This window comes from Rutidosis leptorrhynchoides, chromosome 2, assembly GCF_046630445.1.
Source record: "Rutidosis leptorrhynchoides isolate AG116_Rl617_1_P2 chromosome 2, CSIRO_AGI_Rlap_v1, whole genome shotgun sequence".
Classification (NCBI taxonomy): Eukaryota; Viridiplantae; Streptophyta; class Magnoliopsida; order Asterales; family Asteraceae; genus Rutidosis; species Rutidosis leptorrhynchoides.
In genome coordinates this window covers 649,759,438-649,778,963 of record NC_092334.1, presented here as the reverse complement: position 1 = coordinate 649,778,963, position 19,526 = coordinate 649,759,438, and the positions used below count along the sequence as shown (strand labels likewise).

At 36.8% G+C, this 19,526-nt stretch overlaps 1 long non-coding RNA gene across 3 annotated transcripts; it reads right to left on the bottom strand.

The window, feature by feature from the left end:
• Window positions 1–17,753: 17,753 nt before the first annotated feature.
• On the bottom strand, window positions 17,754–19,258 carry LOC139893777 (uncharacterized). Of its 3 annotated transcripts, XR_011774706.1 has the most exons (4): window positions 19,044–19,258; window positions 18,426–18,837; window positions 18,168–18,224; window positions 17,754–18,061 (listed from the first exon to the last, which is right to left on the bottom strand). It is a non-coding gene; the product is annotated as an uncharacterized lncRNA (long non-coding RNA). The 3 variants fall into 3 exon arrangements; XR_011774704.1 differs by having other exon boundaries at window positions 17,754–17,910; window positions 17,992–18,837; XR_011774705.1 differs by having other exon boundaries at window positions 17,754–18,224.
• Window positions 19,259–19,526: the final 268 nt, after the last annotated feature.

Genomic DNA, 19,526 nt, shown 5'->3' with positions numbered 1-19,526 from the left:
CAATAATCGCCCCAAAACCGAGTGCTAGAACCATCAGAAATCCTTTTTTTAAATGAATGTGCGAAAGCAGAGTTATCAATAAAAATATTTTTACCCACTTTAAGAATACCCGCCTAAGTGGAAGAGGCTCGAGAAGAAGGGGGAGAAAATGATGAACTTAGACCCCCCATCTTCACCATAAATAGTTTTTATAATCGACACCCAAAGCGAGTCATTTTCATTATAAAAACGCCCCCACCATTTAGAAAGCAAAGCCCGATTTTTAAATGCAAGAGGGACAATATACAACCCACCGAACTCACGAGGCAATAGACATGAATCCCATTTAATCCATGCCATTTTTGAGACCTCGGAGGACCCACCCCAAAAAAGCGTCGTCTCAGACCCTCCAGTTTTTCAATGACACACGATGGGGATAAATATAATGAAAAAATAGAGAGGTGGACTAGATAATACCGCTTTAATTAGGGTGAGCCTCCCGCCATATGATAATGATCTAGCTTTCCAATCCGCGAGTCGCTTACCAAACTTATCAAAACCTGGGTCCAAGCTTTAGATTGCTTCATAGGCGAACCAAGCGGAAGACCCAGATAGGTGATCGGGAATGTACCTGCTACACAACCAAGCCAGGCTGCCATATTTTCAGTTTCAGATTTGGATACCCCGAGACCATAAACACAACTCTTATGAAAATTGATTTTTAATCCCGATGTCGATTCAAAGCATTTAAGAATTTTAGTAAGGTTTTGCATGTTTCGTCTATTCCATTCGCCAAAAAACAAGGTGTCATCCGCGTATTGCAAGTGCGTGACACTAACAACCCCCCGCCCTATAGGAATCCCCGAGAATCGGTCGTGAGAGGTGGCCAATTTAGTGAGGTGGTTTAAACCTTCGGCAACCATGATGAAGAGATAAGGGGATAGGGGATCCCCTTGTCTCACACCTTTCTGAAGAGCAAATTCTTTTGTTGGGGACCCGTTTACTAAAATTGAGATAGACGCGGATGAGAGGCAAGCGTGAATCCATTTCCGCCAACGATGACCAAACCCCATTAGTTCCATGATTTCCATAAGAAAGTCCCAACTAATACTATCAAAGGCTTTCTCAAAATCGACTTTAAATAAGAAGCCTTTCCTTTTAGTAACCTTGACATCATGAAGAACTTCGTTTGCAATTAGGACGCCATCTAGAATATACCGGTTTTTGATGTATGCACTTTGCTCGAAACCAATGACTGAAGATATCACCCTTTGAAGCCTTTTAGTTAAAACTTTTGATAGTATTTTGTATAAACAACCGATTAAACTAATTGGTCGATAATCCCCGAAACCTAGTGGGTCGTTCTTTTTCGGTATTAAGGCGACAAAAGAAGAGTTACAACCTTTAGAAATTTCGCCGACATCCCAAAAACGAGTAAACACCGCAAGAAGATCCTCTTTTACAACGTCCCAATGTGTTGTAAAAAATTTCATATTAAAACCGTCGGGCCCCGGGGCCTTTTCGCCCCCACAATCTTTAATGGCATCATGAATTTCGGAAAGTGTAAATGGTACTTCCAGGCTCGATGCCTCATCGAAGTTGAGCATTTTTTCTAATGGACCCCGAATTTTGAAAGTACGCTCGTTTGTGTTGCTAAAACGATTTTTGAAATATGAAAAGGCGGCCAACTTGATTTTGTCCGGGTTCTCCGTCCATAAACCGTTTAAATTAATACCCCTAATGTTGTTTTTGTTTTGCCTTCTTTTAATGCACGAGGGAAAATACTTGCTGTTCTCATCCCCATCGATTACCCATTTAATTCTAGCATTTTGCTTCAATATGGCCGCTTTTTCCTTATCTTTAAGAACCCACTTTTTTTTCGAATCCAACCACGAAGAGATCTCCGTATCCGAGAGATCACGAGACCCAAGGAGGTTTTCCCATTCAGAAATTTCTTTGTGAAGGGTGTCGATCTCAACATTTAAATTGTTAAATTTTGGGTTGCACTTTTCTTTCAACTCCACTTTGACATTCTTTAGTTTATCACGGAAAACACAATCCGCCCTTGGGTTTCGAATGACGGTACCCCATGCATCTTTTATCAAGTCGACACATTTCTCATCCTCGAACCAATTATTAAAGATCCTAGTTGGTTTTGGCCCAAAATCATTATTCGAATTTGCAGGATGATGGGGCAATGATCGGAGTAATCTCTATCAAGAGTACACGCGGAAATACCAGCCCAGGATGCATAACATGATTCCGAGACCAAGAACCTATCAAGTTTACTATATTTTAACCCGTCATCGCTGATTCTCGTAAACTTCATGCCTCCCAATGGGATTTCAATAAGGTTCGCCTTGTCGATGAAATCGTTGAACATCTTTGCTCTATTTTCAATAAATTCACAATTTTTCCTTTCTGATCTTCGCCTTACTTCATTAAAGTCCCCGTAAATAATCCAATCATCAACATCTACCTGCATAATATTATCAAGACTTTCCCATAGCATTTGTTTCAAAGTATCATTATGTGGCCCATAAACATTTAATATAATAGAATCAACACTTTTGCCCGCCCAACGACCACAAATCCCCAAGAAAAATTCTTGTTCAACCGCCCCAGATACACAAAATCTAGAAGGGTCCCATATCGTTATTGACCCACCCGACAGCCCCACCGATGGTTTAAAAATATATTCGAAGTTTTTATTGCCCCATAACGATTCGATCATAAAATCAGTGACACGTTTTCTTTTTGATTCTTGGATGGCGAAGATGTCCGGGTTATGAAAACGAATTACATTTTTTATCCAATTAAACTTTTCTTTTTCAAGTTTCCCGAGCCCACGTACATTTAAAGAAATTATCTTCATTTTAAGTAAATTAATTAGAAGAAAACGAAGTGGGAGATAGAGTTACTTCCCTGACGGTGGCCCGACCCATTCAAGCCCGATCTCTGTCCCGAGTTCTTTTAGCCCCGAGCTACCATTTGAGAGTGCATGTTCGTTGCTTGAAGTTGGTTTGCAGGGAGCTTTCGAGATTGAGTGTTCACTGATTGATCCCATATTGCCCGACCCAGCAGCCACCACTTTAGCACTACTTTTTTTGCTGTTAACCTTGCTGTTCATCTCATTCTCAAACGCCGAATCATGGACTAGATTAATATTACTTGCACTTTTGTTCGGAGATACATTTTTTCCACACACCTGCACAGCTTTAAAGGTGGGTAGAAACGAACGTATATCATCCTTATATAACGGAGGAGGTTGGTAACCTGGAGGAACATCACTGGAATTACACAATTTTTGATTTTCAATGTTGATCGGCGACAAGTTTGGTTTCGAACTAGTCATGTCATTCTGATCGGTATTTGACTTATATGGCACAAATTCAACACCAGGTGAATATACAGGAATTGGTGGAGGCCCATCGTCTACATGGACCTGACATGAATTAGTTGCCGGATTTAGGCCAACAGTAGACCCAGGCCCGCTTACCATCTCGATGTTGTCGTTAACTTCCTCCAAGACATGGTTTTGGCCCAAATTGTTCTCATTAGTAGGCGTGAGATTAATTGGCTCGTTAACAATAGAGGGCTCCGAGATATTATTATCCGGATTGCGCAACACACCTTCCGAACCATGCATCGCCACATTATTAGCTTCCGATTTATTTTCATGGAAACTGCTTTCCGATACCCGACATTTAGAGTGTGTATCCTCTACTTGTTCTTTTTGATAATTAGACATCATTTCTTCAAAGAAATTCGTGGCCATTTCATTATCCTCATTCTCAATTTCTATCGATTTATGATCATCCGACTCTGAAACGCCATCACTCCCATCACCATCATCACAGTCATATTTAGTGTCAATTTCGAAAATCCCATTAACTTCTTCAGAAACATAAGCGAAGAAAATCGAGCTATCTGAAATTACCCGAACTATATCATGTACTAAATGAGCATCCGTAAGTTTAACCAACACTTTAGCAACAACCAAGTTTTGATTACCATTAAGTGAGCAGTTTACAAATTCAAGAGGTTGTCCCCACCATCCGGCAATAGATTTAAATGTATTTTCATTCCAAAACTGTACCGGGATACCCGTAATATTAAGCCACGTGATTCGACCTTGACACTTATGATTCTTATCCCATTTACGGATATTAGTCATCCACTTATGAATACAGTGATTTTTTGCATTTAAGATTTGATTAGCTTGCTCAACCGATTCAAATATAATCATAACCTCCATTCCGCCAAGGTATTTAACCTCAACATTATGTAAGTTTTCCATGTCATATAAAAACAGAATATGCTCGAGGTATTCAAATTTGGATATGGTACCAATTACAGCCTTATTTAAAAGGCCAACATTAGTATCTTTTTCATCAACAGAGATAACCCTAAACTTCCCATTACAGTCCCACCTGTTAAACCAACCAATATTACATAGATCTTGTTGCACGGACGATAATTTATCTTTGTTGCACACCACATCATTAAACGACCTTCCATCTGTTTTGTTAAATAAATTACCTGCGGCCTTACAGTGATTCTTAGGTGCAGCAGTTGCACCACCACATCTCTCAACAGGGACAGAGGCATTTTTGGGACTGTTATTGTTCTTATCATGAGCTTTGTAAGCCCTAAACCACCCATTACCAAGATTGATTGAACATAGTCGTTTTAGTAACAAATCAACATCTTCTACATCATTAAATCTAGCAAAGCCAAACCTGTTTCCATTCCTCAAACGTTTGAAATTAGGGATAAAGATGTCAGATAACTTACCATAACGACTTAGGAAGTGGCGGAGGTCCAGTTTTCCCCAGTGGTCAGGAAAGCCGAAAAACATTATCGAAGTGACTGTATTTTTGGATTTGAGGGACGAGTCATCACAATCAGGGGTCGATTTGGGATAGTACTTTGTAGGGTTAATAGGTATATTATTAGGGTAAGTAGCATGGGGTTTAGGTTTGGGTGCTAGTCCATGATCTGATATAGGATTTGGTTGTGGGGTATTGTTAAGATATGTATTGTGATAATCACTTTTCTGCTTCTCATCATCTAACGAATTAGGTTTTAACACAGGAGCCCATTGTTGACGGTGCCTATGTTGAGTCTGATTTGTCCCACCGTACCTTCGGATTAGTTCTCTCAGTTTGGGGTTTGCTTGATTCAAAGATTGCTTACCTTTTCGTCTTCTTTCCACCACCTTCCACACACCATCGTTATCTGATGAGACGTTACTCGGGATATGAACGTTGGATGGGTTTTGGTAGTTTTTATTACCCAATTTATGAAAACGATTCCCAACAGCAGTCGGAGTAAAGGGAGATGTTGGGATCTGGTAGTTGATCGGAAATTGAGCATTTTTTGTGATCGGTTGATTGTTGTATGGTGGTCGCCGGTAACGGTAAGTAGCAGGTGTGAAGGGAGATGAAGCGATGGGGGGCATTTTCGATTTTTGCAATTATGTAGCGACCCCGACAAATCGTCAAGTGACGGCGTCGGCTACGTGGGTCCCATTACCTGATTATAAGTCTTTAAGATAACGTTTGACCAAAATATGTCGCCTTAATTTCAAAATAAAGATTGTTTCAAAGTTTACAAGAATTGTTCAACCAAAAGTTAAGTTACAACGTTATAGATACGATTGAAATCTAGGCGACACGGTTTAAAGTAAAGTCAAAAGACGCTCCATGAAATGCATGTATACTCGACATCGGATGCAAGTATCAAATAGTAAGCGGAAGCATGTTTCACATATCGTGCAAGACCTGAGAAAAACATAGAAATCTGTCAACGAAAACGTTGGTGAAATCATAGGTTTAAGTAAGTAAGTACAAGTGAACCACAAGATTTGCATCAATGAAATAATAGTAATACATTCCAAAAGTTTGTTTCACGAGCACCCAATTATCAAAGCTTAACATTCCTTCCATTGTATACCCCATCACTTAGTGCTAGAACAAACACTGATTCTCGAAAATATATTTCATCCGTAGACGGTAGCGAACCGTCAAAGATGAGGGTTGTCAACCCATATGGCCATATAACATAAGTTCTCGCTTACACCCGGCAAGTGTAACTAATGATAATCGAATTGAGGATTTTTGTTCTAAACTCGTATGTAGAATGTTTGTTTTCCCGTTCTTGTGTTCACTTAGTTCAAAAGAATCGTTTATGTTTTCTCATCCCAAATATAAGTTCAAAAAGAGTAAAAGTGGGACTATGATCTCACCTTTGATTGCACGAGTATAAATGTACTTCACAAAGTAAACGTGTGCATGAATGTTGCTTAGCCTTGACCTAAACAAATAAGTTGTATCAATTAACCGGTTACGACACAAGGTCGGGTGAAATGTGTTCAATTAGTCCTATGGCTCAATACGACTTGAATAGTATAGCATGTGAATCACGTTGTCAAGTTTCATGCAAGAATCACGTACAAAAGCATGTTAGAACGATTGTATAAAAGTTTGGTTAAGTTTGACTAAAAGTCAAACTTGGTCAAAGTCAACGAAAAAGTCAACGCGTTCGGGTCGGGTCCCGGACTATTTTTCTATGCTAAATATTCATATACAAGTATATTAAAACAAGTTTCATGTGAATCGGAGGTTGGTAGCTAGTCAAACATTTCGCGTGAAATGTGACAAAGTGAGCAGAATCTGGCCAGGCGATTCTGCGCGCCGCGCGGGGATGTGGCGCGCCGCGCCACTACCTGGGCAGAGAATTCTGGTCAGTTTTTCCAAGTGTGCACGAACCAAAACCTTTTCCAACCCAATTCTTGACCCGCAAACACTTATAATGCCTATCATATATCGTCGAAAAGGTATTTTGACGAGGAATACAACTAACCACATCTCATCAATCAAAAACATCATTTACAATAACCGAAAACTCGTCAATTGATCAAGAAAGGTTTATTTTCAAAGTTTCAAGTTCGTAAAACGTATTTTATGATTCGGGAATCCAATTTACACATACGATATGCCGTTTCGAAGGTAATTAAGCATACATTACAACTAATCACTAACAATTAACATTCCATGGCATTCAAGCATCAAAAGTTCATGTCAAGAACTATCAAACCCTAGTCAAACATCACAAAATCAATATTCATGTTTTTGAAGTTTTCTTAATCAACCTACGCATCAAAACGAAGCTAGTGATACTAGTAACACAATTAAAACATGCACTTTAACAATCTAACAACATTAACTCATCCAAAATCAAGGATTAAGCACACCCATTTCAAGTTCATGCTAGTTACTCCAAAAACAACAAATCGAGCAAACCAAACATATATTCATGTTAGACTCGAGCCATAGACACTAACTAACACCATTTCAAATCAAAAACACGAATTTAGAGAAATCTAGAGTTTTAGAAATGTTACCCAAACGAGATGAAGTTGGTATCAAATTGTAGAGGATGAAGAGAGGATTCCAAATATGTAATCGGATTTGTTGTGAGCTTCCAAGATTGAATTTAGATGATGAATGAATGGAATGGGTTTGTGTGTGTGTTCTTGAGATGGAGAGAAAAGGGATGAGGGAGATGATGGAATGGATGAAATGGGTTGACTAGTTGACCTAGTCAACTAGTTTGCCCATTTGGCAACTCCGGTCCCTCGAGTTTCAAAGCGGGTGCGGGATTTAACCGATCGAATATTTTTAAAACGCAAGTTAACGAGAGATGTTATAATTAAATGACGGAATTATTATGAACATTAGTCAACGGAAACTACGAATTTAAATAACGAAAGGTATTATTTAAAAGAAAAAGACGGTGTTAAAAATAAATTTAACGGAAAAACGCGGGATGTTACATTATCCACAACTCAAAAGAAATTTCGTCCCGAAATTTAGTTGGAAGTAGTAGTCGATATCTCTTACTCGAGACTTTACGTTGTCAATGCTATGAATAAGTGAAAGTACGTTCTTGAGGGTTCTCATGAATTTGGATAGTCAGGGTTTTACGTTGCATTAAGGTTCGGTTTTTACGATCCCCAGTTTCAGCTGGTTTTCCTATGAAGAGAAGTTTGTCATCGATAGTTGATGTATCCAGCAGGATTGCACGTTCCTGTTCCGCAGGACACGTTTCTAAGTTTGTTACACGAAATGTAGGGTAAACGGAAACTTAATTGAGTCGGAAGTTCTAAACGGTAGGGAGCGGTTCCAATACGCCCCAAGGTTTCAAAAGGGTTAACATGTCGCGGGTTTAACTTTCCCTGATTCCCGAAACGGATTACACCCTTCCAAGGTGCGGGTTCTCAATATTACGCGGTTACACACTGGGATTTGTGAGGTTCTCCTCTAAGTTTGGTATAACTCTTCTGGCGACAATGGGTTGTCTCGAGCCCTTCTCGGACTTGAACGATCTCAATTGTTGTTTCTTGATGGAGTTCAGATTTCGGTGGTTGATGCTTTGGTTAAATGAACAGGGGTATGACATTAGCGGTCATATAAGGTTTCGAAAAGTGCGCGTGAACACACGAGTGGTAACTACTGTTGTAAGAGTGATCTACTATAGGTGACAATACGAGTTTGTGAGATGTCTTTCCAAGACGTAAATCGTTCGTTTGCTCGGTTCGTCAGTTTGTGGGTGGTACGCGGTACTCATGTCTAAGCAGGTTCCCAAGGTTTCTTGTAAAACTAGAAGTGAAACGAGTATTTCGATACAGAATAATTGACAAAGATACACCGTGTTGGAAAAGAATCTCTTAAGATACGTTTGAACAAGTTAGTTAGGGTTCGAAAAATGTTCGTTAGGACTATTCACCCTCGTGGCGAATACTTATGTAATATGAGGAGTTTCTCTATCCATGGAGAAATGTTACAAGGAGTTTCTTTAAACGGAAATGCGAACGGTAAAGATAGTAGTGAAATGAGGACTTAGAATAGGATGAGTTTACATCTCGAGGTTGCCATAACGTGCCTCTAGTTGTCAAAAGTCGAAGTCTGAAAGAGAAACGAGGTAGTACACGTAGTTGTATAGTTCGGGGTTGAATAATAGTTGACCGATTATCAGAAACACAAGGGCGTTAAGTCAAAGAAGAGTGAAGTATCGTTGGATTGCGTGTTATCTTAATTTCCAGTAATATCAGACGGTAACGGTGAAATAACAGAGGTATGTAGTGTGGTACGTGATGACGAGAAGTTTGCTCGGGTCCACAATTTAGTATTCGAATTCTTCGTGTAAAATAACGAATTTTTTTTTTTTTTTTTTTTTTTTTTTTTTTTGAGAGAGTATGCCTTTCGGCGTTCAAATAAAAATATTTCCATGTTCGAGTTCCCTCTGTTGCTATACGATTTTAACTAGAAATGTTGGTGTGAAGAATCACGCTCAAGGTTCGAACACGGAGAGGTTTAGAGTTTTCCTTAGTGAGTTAACGAGTTTAAAAGTAGTGTAACACGAGAAAAGTCAGAAATGAATCTTCGGTAATAACAGACGAGATCTAAGATTTTTACGAATACAAGTCCGAGTTGGTAGAGTTTCCTGATTACATGTGGCTTGATTTCGAGATTGATTGTAATGCCTTGACCATTGACATCATGGTCTAGAAAATTGGACTTCGTTCAACAGAAATTCTCACTCGGAGAATTTGGTATAGAGTTGCTCTTTTCTCAAAAGTTCGAGCGTAAGATGGTGATGTTGTTCGTTTTCCTTCTTTACTTAAATAAGTTAAGATGTCATCTATAAATACGATAACAGATTAGTCTATAAATAAGTTAAGAGGTTTATGGATACGGGCGAGCCCTAAATAAATCAAGCGGTACTAAGAGAGGTTTACAACTAACGTTGCGAGTTCGGAAAGTGGCTTAGGAGACATCGTCTCACTTAACCCCCAATTGATGATAACCGGAACGGAGGTCGATTTGGAACATACGGGATTCGTGCAAATAATCATGAGGTCATGGATGCGAGGGAGAGGGTATCGGTTTCCAACCGAAAATTACTCAGTTCACAATAATCTATACAAGATGATGGGGAAACATTTTTTTTTTTTTTTTTTTTTTTTTTTTTTTTTTTTTACGAATAGGTTCCGAGCTCCCTAGTTCTATAGGTGTCAAGTCAAAAGTCTTAACGTATTTCCTCCAATAAAATTTATAGGCACACAATATTTTTCCGTCGGTCACTTAAATCGTCTAAGTAGTATCTGGGGGAAAGAGGTGGAATATAAAGAGCATGAGTCAAATCCTTGGTTATAAAACGTCTAGCGGTAATCGAATCGAACAAGTATGAAATATACGGTTTGTTGTGAAGAAACGTACCCGTTACTAGTCCATCGTCGTTCCGGGCATCCTTGGTGTCGATGTCGAAGGTTCAACGGCGTGCGTTGGGGTTGATTTTCTTATTTGGGCACACATTCCTAAAATGACCCAGTTGGCCACATTCGAAGCAAGCACCCGTTCTGTGTGCGTTGGGCATCTTTCGAGCGACGGGTCCTTGGCGCCGGTGGCGAAACCTGCCACATCCTTCAAAGTGATGCTTGTGGCATTCGTCACAAAAAGGCAGTTTTCCGGCATAGCCTCTCTTGTCGTTGGAGGTAAAAGGCTTCTTGGCGGGGTTGTTGTTATTGTTGTGGTTGCTTGATTGAGAGGCTTCCCATGTTCTTTTGTTGTTACTCGGGTGGTTCTCGACCATTGGTGCCGGTGCTTCCATTTCATTCACCGTTTCTAAGGCTTGGCGGGCCATTGTTAAAGCCTCTTGTAGGTTAGTGGGTTGAGATGTCATTACCTTGTGTTGAATGCTCTTAGGGAGGCCATCCATGTAAAGTTCGACTCTTAGGGATTCGGGAGTCATGAGAATTGGACACATCGAGACTAGTTCGGTAAACCGTTGATTATAAGCCTTGAGGTCATTTCCGGCCGTTTTTAAATTCCTTAGACCCTGTTCGAGCCTTCGAGTCTCGTCGCGCGGGAAGTATTCGGTGATCATTCTTTCTCTTAATTCGGTCCAAGAGAGTGTGTGGGCTTCATCGCTTCCCACTAATTGTACATACGTGTTCCACCATGAGAGAGCAATACCGGTGAAAGTGAGGGTGGAAAACTTGACCTTATCTTGGTCTCGACAACCGCTTGTGTTAAAAACGGTCTCCATTTGTTCAAACCATCGGGTGAGAGTAACCGGTCCCCCGGTTCCATCGAAAGTGGGAGGATTGTACTTCATGAAGTTCTTGTAGGAGCAACCTTCGATTGAATTACCGGCTCCATGATTGTTGTTGTTAGAAAAGTGATCGGCCACGGCCGTACCCACGGCGGTGGTTATCATTCGTTGAAGAGCTTGTTCTAGAGTTTCGAGAGGAGTATTGTGTTGACCTTGGTGAGCCATTGTTCCTTCATGAGACAAGAATATCGTTGGTTAGTATTTTCAACAATACTAACCGTGGCATGGAATAAGGATAGAGAGAAAATTTTTCCTTGACTCGCCTTAAATTCTCTATGTCATAATGTCGGAACGTCCATGTGAATCACCGTAATATAATCCCGGAAATTATATTACCCTGATTCTCATGTGCATTTAACATTACTTCATAAAGTCAAGGTGGCGCACCAACAAAATTTATCAACGTAAGATCAAGATCGAATACGAGTTAGATATGATAGAAGAGTTCGAGTATAAATGCACAATTAGTCAAATAATTCCTACTTCAGTCTATATGCCGGTTGTAGTCTAGATTCACCTATGTACCCTATGACTCGGGGTGAACACAAATGAACTCTAAATCCCTACAACCAAGGCTCTGATACCACCTGTAGCGACCCCGACAAATCGTCAAGTGACGGCGTCGGCTACGTGGGTCCCATTACCTGATTATAAGTCTTTAAGATAACGTTTGACCAAAATATGTCGCCTTCATTTCAAAATAAAGATTGTTTCAAAGTTTACAAGAATTGTTCAACCAAAAGTTAAGTTACAACGTTATAGATACGATTGAAATCTAGGCGACACGGTTTAAAGTAAAGTCAAAAGACGCTCCATGAAATGCATGTATACTCGACATCGGATGCAAGTATCAAATAGTAAGCGGAAGCATGTTTCACATATCGTGCAAGACCTGAGAAAAACATAGAAATCTGTCAACGAAAACGTTGGTGAAATCATAGGTTTAAGTAAGTAAGTACAAGTGAACCACAAGATTTGCATCAATGAAATAATAGTAATACATTCCAAAAGTTTGTTTCACGAGCACCCAATTATCAAAGCTTAACATTCCTTCCATTGTATACCCCATCACTTAGTGCTAGAACAAACACTGATTCTCGAAAATATATTTCATCCGTAGACGGTAGCGAACCGTCAAAGATGAGGGTTGTCAACCCATATGGCCATATAACATAAGTTCTCGCTTACACCCGGCAAGTGTAACTAATGATAATCGAATTGAGGATTTTTGTTCTAAACTCGTATGTAGAATGTTTGTTTTCCCGTTCTTGTGTTCACTTAGTTCAAAAGAATCGTTTATGTTTTCTCATCCCAAATATAAGTTCAAAAAGAGTAAAAGTGGGACTATGATCTCACCTTTGATTGCACGAGTATAAATGTACTTCACAAAGTAAACGTGTGCATGAATGTTGCTTAGCCTTGACCTAAACAAATAAGTTGTATCAATTAACCGGTTACGACACAAGGTCGGGTGAAATGTGTTCAATTAGTCCTATGGCTCAATACGACTTGAATAGTATAGCATGTGAATCACGTTGTCAAGTTTCATGCAAGAATCACGTACAAAAGCATGTTAGAACGATTGTATAAAAGTTTGGTTAAGTTTGACTAAAAGTCAAACTTGGTCAAAGTCAACGAAAAAGTCAACGCGTTCGGGTCGGGTCCCGGACTATTTTTCTATGCTAAATATTCATATACAAGTATATTAAAACAAGTTTCATGTGAATCGGAGGTTGGTAGCTAGTCAAACATTTCGCGTGAAATGTGACAAAGTGAGCAGAATCTGGCCAGGCGATTCTGCGCGCCGCGCGGGGATGTGGCGCGCCGCGCCACTACCTGGGCAGAGAATTCTGGTCAGTTTTTCCAAGTGTGCACGAACCAAAACCTTTTCCAACCCAATTCTTGACCCGCAAACACTTATAATGCCTATCATATATCGTCGAAAAGGTATTTTGACGAGGAATACAACTAACCACATCTCATCAATCAAAAACATCATTTACAATAACCGAAAACTCGTCAATTGATCAAGAAAGGTTTATTTTCAAAGTTTCAAGTTCGTAAAACGTATTTTATGATTCGGGAATCCAATTTACACATACGATATGCCGTTTCGAAGGTAATTAAGCATACATTACAACTAATCACTAACAATTAACATTCCATGGCATTCAAGCATCAAAAGTTCATGTCAAGAACTATCAAACCCTAGTCAAACATCACAAAATCAATATTCATGTTTTTGAAGTTTTCTTAATCAACCTACGCATCAAAACGAAGCTAGTGATACTAGTAACACAATTAAAACATGCACTTTAACAATCTAACAACATTAACTCATCCAAAATCAAGGATTAAGCACACCCATTTCAAGTTCATGCTAGTTACTCCAAAAACAACAAATCGAGCAAACCAAACATATATTCATGTTAGACTCGAGCCATAGACACTAACTAACACCATTTCAAATCAAAAACACGAATTTAGAGAAATCTAGAGTTTTAGAAATGTTACCCAAACGAGATGAAGTTGGTATCAAATTGTAGAGGATGAAGAGAGGATTCCAAATATGTAATCGGATTTGTTGTGAGCTTCCAAGATTGAATTTAGATGATGAATGAATGGAATGGGTTTGTGTGTGTGTTCTTGAGATGGAGAGAAAAGGGATGAGGGAGATGATGGAATGGATGAAATGGGTTGACTAGTTGACCTAGTCAACTAGTTTGCCCATTTGGCAACTCCGGTCCCTCGAGTTTCAAAGCGGGTGCGGGATTTAACCGATCGAATATTTTTAAAACGCAAGTTAACGAGAGATGTTATAATTAAATGACGGAATTATTATGAACATTAGTCAACGGAAACTACGAATTTAAATAACGAAAGGTATTATTTAAAAGAAAAAGACGGTGTTAAAAATAAATTTAACGGAAAAACGCGGGATGTTACAAATTATGTATATTTGACTGAATAATTGAAAGAAGAAGAACTGAATTTACCAGATTAGAGATTGGAGCTTTGGAGAAGATGACCGTTCATCTTGATGTTGGTTTTTTTTTTTTTTTTTTTTTTTTTTATATTTTTTAAATCTAAGAAAAAATGATTAGAAGTTAATTTTACGCATTAACATGTGATAGTATGCTGTTTGAAACTATTTTATTGATGATCATTTGAGATTTTGAAATGATAGTCATTTTCATTTACGATGAAGAGTGATTTATTGGATTCATTCGTTTTTATTCTTTTTGGTAGTTAAAAAATAGAGTTCGTAAAGCTTTCGGTAGCTTCATGTTGAAGTTTTTTCTTAATAAGATAAAACAATATTACTTCCTATGTTGTTTGAAGATTATGGTTATCTAAGCAGTATTTGTGTTTTAATTTTTTGAAGACAAACTATTAAAACTACGTTTAATTAAATTGAAAATAAAATAAAATTAAATATCATTTCCCTTCTAGAGATTACTAGTTACTCCTCGCTTATCTTGATAACTTATTAGAGGGAGTACTTATTATTTCATATATATTTGACTTTTAAAGAGAGATATTGTATACATCCTAATCGGATCATGATTCATAATAATTAAGTTAAACAAAGGACAAAAATCAAGAAAAATATACTTCAATTTGCTAACTATTAACTGTTCGTTATTATTTTTATTATATAAAATACATTTCTATATCGTCCTGCTGTTCATAAATTATATAGGAAGATAATATATAAAACTCCATTATCATAATTTGTTCATAATTCATAATTCATCGTTTATATTTATATTTATATATAAATATAAATATACTAATTTACGTAATACAGTACGTGTTAATGCTTAATACCATACTTGAATAAATCTACGAAGAAAGAACCAAAAAAAATTAAAAAGCATTATGAGTAATCATGAAGAGATGCCGTAACGAAGGTGTCGACTGAGGCAAAGCACAAAAATAGGAGAGGGACACGCTGTCATGCTCTAATGTCCTTATCCACTCACATCATGCCACGTCTGACCAGAACGTGAATGGTTGTCCCTCTACTGGGTCCCATCCAATGTTGATACTGGTGATGGTCGGTTGTCATGCCTAACAAGTAATTTGCAACCGGTTAATTAAAGTAAAAAAACCTCCACGTGGCATTTAATGAGACGTGTTAAGATAGCTTGCCGACTTTTGTGTGGAATGATACGACGTCGTGCTTTTTGTTTTATGAATTTACGGTAGTAATTAGGTTCCCGAAATACATGGCAGTTGGCTTTTTTTTGTGTGGGGCCGTGGTATAAGTTATTATGGTCGGTTAAACTCACGTGTTTGGTGGGTCACTTGTCACGTGACACTACTTTCGAATGAAACCACATGAAAACGATTAGCGAATTCGTTGTATCAAGAAAAAAGACGTCGATGGTGTAAAATGGTCATGATTATATAGGAAATGAAGGAAATTCGGTTCAAATTTTATTTAGATTTTATTTTATTATTTGGACCTTTTGATGAGAAAATGACAAAAATATCACTTATGTCAACAATTTACTTAAGTAAATTACAATACAAGCTTGTAATTTGGTTTATCGCATAAAACTAATCGTAGTAATGTTTTGGTTTGATATAAAAACTAGTTTATAATCCACGCATTCGTGGCTATTTTTTCATAATCTTTTATCATAATATTGGGAAGAAGTATAACAAAATTTGTATTGTACCAATAGTGTATTTAATGTCCTCTTATTTTGTGTAGCTGAATATTTTTGACAAGTTAATATATTCAAAAAAGGGATATGCTAATATGTGCCATAGGGGCATAGGTTAATATCCTTAATGAAGTTCAAACTTTCCTTGTAGAGAAAATATTACATTAAATATATATTTATTTTTAGTAATTTTTAAGTTTATTAAATACTTTTAAATTTATTTATGGGAATATTTAACTTTATTAATGGTTATTATCATGTGCACAAGTTAGAAAAATCCTTCAAAAAAAGTTAATATATTACGGAAAACTTGCAAACAGGGAAATGGAATGTTTATAGAAACTATAACAAAGTACTGAAATGTAGCAAACAACCTAAACAATTTGCACCATAAATAAGTAAAGGAAATCCTAAAACAGCAAAAATAAAAGTAATTATAAACTGATATTTAAGTCCCCGCTAGTTTAGTGACCAGTGAATTCACGAGTGTGTGAAAAAAAAATTATATAAAATGACAGTATATAATCTATCAATAAAAGTTACATTATACCACAATCAATATGGTAGTCATAGTACCAATATGTAATGAGTAATTGAGTACTAACATTAATAAGCAACTAATAACTCTTTAAATGATTCCCCAATCAGCCCAAGGAACTACATGACTATATCGCTAGTATTTTTTTTCTAGCTTCTCGCTAGTATTTTTTATAAATTTATGCCGTTCGAAAAAAAAACATGACTATATCGCACAACATAAGCTGGGAGTTGGGTATGATAAAATTCATCTGATTTGGGATGATTAGCTGCACAACAGAAAGAACCACAAGAATTAGAATTCTAAAAACCATACAATTCTAATCAAAATAGGCTAATTTTTAGCATCATCCTACCAAGCCATGTAGAGGTGTATGTCAAAACATGCACGATGTTACCTTATATGTAGAACTAAGGCCTAATTTTATGTGAAGTAGCTACTTAAAATGCCTAAGATTCTAATGTCATGTGACCAATAGTTAGTATTGAAAAGCAATAAGCCAGTAGTAATTCAATAAGTTATTAGACAAAGAATCAAAAAAACCTTTTTCTCATCATATATGTCTTATTTTTATTTTCTTTTATATTATATAGAACTCTCCTCTGCTCAAAGGACAAAAACCAAAATTAAAAAATTGAACTGTGTAATTGGCAGTAGAAATAAACCACTAGTTTGTACTTTAGAGGGGGCTGCCTATATAGTTAAAGTTTTGCAACATATATCTTTATTAACAGAAATGACCCACTCGAAAGTAAATAGGTCAAAATTGTCTCCTTTAGTTAAGAGCGCAGATAAGTTAAAATTACATATCCTACAAAAAAAAAGTATAAAAAATGAGCTAATACCCTGGACTCATGCGTTAGAAAAATATAACCTTATATCATTCTTTCTGGACTAAACATATTTGAGCTCACTAATATGGGAAGGCCTCTTCATCTTTGTGATCTATATCAGTCAATCAGCAAGAGATAAAACAAAAGAAGAAAAAAAAAAGAATATAGGGAAAAGATAATGGTAAGTATCCTTACAAAGTCACAATGAAAGACTCTCTTGTACAATATTCCCAATTCAAATATTCCCAATTCAGACTTCTATACTAATGCTCTTCTTAATTAAGGGCTAATATCTTTCTGAGTTGTGGGTTTATAGCTTTTCATCAAGAAAACAGAAGTGTTTATGACTTAAATAAAAATAGAAATAAATATAGCATCATATAAAGCATAGTGATTATCACAAAACTACATTTAAAAGCAGAAAAACAACAAAATAAAAATTACTATAAAGTAATAACAAAGACATTGATAGGCATTTAAACTTGTGTTAAACAAAATGATATATGATTATATGATAAAAACGATATTTATAAAGGTTTCCTACAATTGAAATAAAAACAGAATGCATTTACCTTTCAAACAACTATATAAAGGTTACCTACAATTGGACGAAAAATAAAATGTAATATGCTAAAACATTCCGCTCACCAAATTAGCATACATATCTTTAGCATGGAGTCTAACTCTGTATAAATCCTATAACCTGCACTATTTCACCATGTAAATCATAAGACCACTTGAAAAAAAATGGCAATTTTTTAGTTTCCAAACCAAAGTTTATTACCTGTCAAATTCAGTTGAAAACTACATACCTTTCATTTCTCATCCATTATGTTATTCAACATGCATTGTCCCTGTTCATATTCAAAGCATGTCACCAAATCACGTCACATTATATATTAAAATCCTAAAAAACAAAACTTAAATAAAAGATGGAAAAGAGAAATGACAATTCAACACCTGCAAAACAATGGTCGATGAATATAAAAAGTCAGAAGAGTTGCCATGGCCTAGCCTCTGAAAGTTAATAGCGTTAATAATCAATCAAAACAAAAGATTATACCTATAGAAAGCAATAGTACAAGTATTATCGAATGACCTATGAATCAAAACAATTATACATAGGACTATATAAGATTAATAAATCTTTGTTACAATATATGATCCTTCCGCATTTGCCCTAATTAATCCTACAGATGAGATAGCAATTATAATTACCTTTAAAACTAACTTTAGTTCCTCAGAGTCTACAAGTATCACCTCACGACATGAAACATCCCTCGGATTGTTAAAGTAAGTTACTGGCCACGTGATGTCGTGATAAACACCTTAACCCGAATCCTGACACTTTCTGCAGCGTTCATAGTCAAACGATTCAGACGAGCAAACACGTCTTGATTGCTAGCCATGTTCAAAGAAACGTCAGAGAAACAACTGAAGAGTAATATGGAATTACAGAGGTGTAAAGTGAATTGAATAATGCTGAGAGGAAGGTTATTTATAGGTGTTGAACGGAACAGTTTTTTCACACGCACAACTGCTAAATCGTGGAGTGCCAATTGGATCACACGAAGAAAACCGCCAATGACTTATTTGTTGACTGGGTTATACAGTTAATATGATGCAGTTACTGAAAAAAAAATGTGGCATAATGAAATAATGAATTAGAAAACGTGGCTTGTAAATCAATTACAAAAAAGGTTATCAAACTACTCCGTATTAAGTAAAGTTATTTACCAGAAAGGGAAAAAAATAATAAATTCCAATTTAAATAGTTGCCTACAACCTGAGGTACTTAAATTAGCTTCAGAGTGTAAACATAATTAATTCCATTACCTGCAACCCATATCATAGAAATCTTCTTAGCTGAATGGCTAATACTCGGATTGTTTTCAATGTTTAACAATCGAAACTGTACCGTTATACTGAATCAACTTTATACTTGCCTTGTTTTAAGGGTTTAATAATCGATTGGAAATCATAAACGACTGCAATCGATTCGAAAACAACACGACTGAACTTCATGGATTGAGATTCAGCTACACGTGTAAATTTTGACATTGAAACGTAATCGTTGCCCTAATTTAGCGTCGAAATAATATAAATATAAATAATTTGTAAAAAAGTGTAATAAAATGTAAGGTACCGGGCTGGACTTTTTATGAAGTGGGTTATAGGTTTGTACAGGATGGGCGGGCTATTAGGCTGAATGCATTGGGCTGAACGATAATAACGTAATTATGGATATATAATTAAGGTTATTAGTGTAATTAAGTAGTGTAACTGCTGTTAATTTTCCTAAATGATGTCATTATCAAT